Here is a 1411-nt window from a genome sequence, read left to right as displayed (position 1 = left end):
TTTTTTTTTTTAAATAAATGTTACTATGTCAGTTATGACTGAATAGTTCTAATGTTTTTCTTACTGATGAATTATAGATTTATTTTTAAACCTTAAATGTGTTTATTAATGACGTCACCATTAATCCAAACTGTAATTGTAAGTAAAGGAAATAGATTTCACTCAAAAATATTTGTACATGTGCTGTTTTGCAAAGATAAAGCAAATCAACTTTAAAACAAATTTTAAAAATCAATGCCAAATATTTTAGGGTTTATTACATTCATTTTTATGTCCAACCATCATTCAGAAAGATTAAATATCAAGATGTATTGCAGATGTTTGCACACAGTGGGGCAGCATTGTTCTACCTAAAAAGTGTGTTCACTTTTTCATTTTCTTACATGCTTATCTTATGACACTAGTAATATTTAGAATAAGTAATAGTTTTTAAGCAAATTTCAACTTTCCTTTTAATTTAATTGAGCTATAATGGCTAAAATCAAAGCACAATTTACTCTGGATTTAGTTCTTTTCCTGCCTCTAGATACAAACGTTTAGCTTAAACTGCAACCTTTGACTCGTCTTAATTCAACCTAAATCTCACATCCTTACGTTTTTGTTTTTTGGCACTCTTTGACTCCAACAAAGTTTTGATTTTTGGTTTGAGGAAACAGTTGGTCAAATGCAGCCAAAAATGAGGGAAATTGCATAAAAGTTTTTTTTTTTGCATTCATTTAGAATCTAATGTTTTTTTTCTTTGTTTGTTTTTTTCAGAGTAGTTTTGTGTGATCTGTGACAAAATTCAATTGTTTTTCTTTTTTGGATTGACAGAAAACAGCACAGCAGCTCCCCCTACTGTCACAGCCAAGAACTACACCAAATGAAATCTTTATCACAATTTTATTTTACATTTGCTGAGGAGTCGATACATTTGGACCCCATTTAACCTCTCAGAAAAATCCAGAAAAACTTCCTGGAACTAAAATACTCAGCAGTGCAACTTATATGTTAGATTTTCCTCATTTTTAAAAATAGAATTCAATAATCCTCTTTCATCTCAAACGGTTTTGATTAAGTTTAAATTTTAAAGATTTAAGCTGAAAATGATTGTGGCAGAACCTTATTATTTCTTACTTTTCCTCTAACATTTTAGTAATTTTCTGAAAGTTTTATGCCATCTTTTAAACAGTTTATTTTGAGGGAGTACAATAACAAATGTTCCTCTGAGCTTTGTTTCTCAGTGATCTGTTGTGTTGATCTAAATCAAATATTCATGACCTTGTGTTGCCTGATGGACTAGCTGCCGTGTAGCTGGGGTTCCTGGCCCTCGCCGGCCCTTCAGAGTCCTGACAGAGAAGAAGGATGGAGGCAGAAACACCGTTTCTGTTTGAAAGCATCACTGCTGCCACCATGTCTCTCAATATAGATC

General features: G+C 32.0%; 1 protein-coding gene across 4 annotated transcripts in view; it reads left to right on the top strand.

Annotated features, from left to right (window-relative positions):
• LOC112154502 (S-adenosylmethionine synthase) overlaps positions 1 to 1411 on the top strand; it is an 18133-nt gene that overhangs the window by 1089 nt on the left and 15633 nt on the right. The gene's annotated exons all lie outside the window — the stretch shown is intronic.

Source organism: Oryzias melastigma, linkage group LG19, assembly GCF_002922805.2.
Source record: "Oryzias melastigma strain HK-1 linkage group LG19, ASM292280v2, whole genome shotgun sequence".
In the NCBI taxonomy this organism is placed as follows: domain Eukaryota; kingdom Metazoa; phylum Chordata; class Actinopteri; order Beloniformes; family Adrianichthyidae; genus Oryzias; species Oryzias melastigma.
Note: the sequence above shows the minus strand (reverse complement) of the source record. Positions and strands in the feature narration are given on the sequence as shown.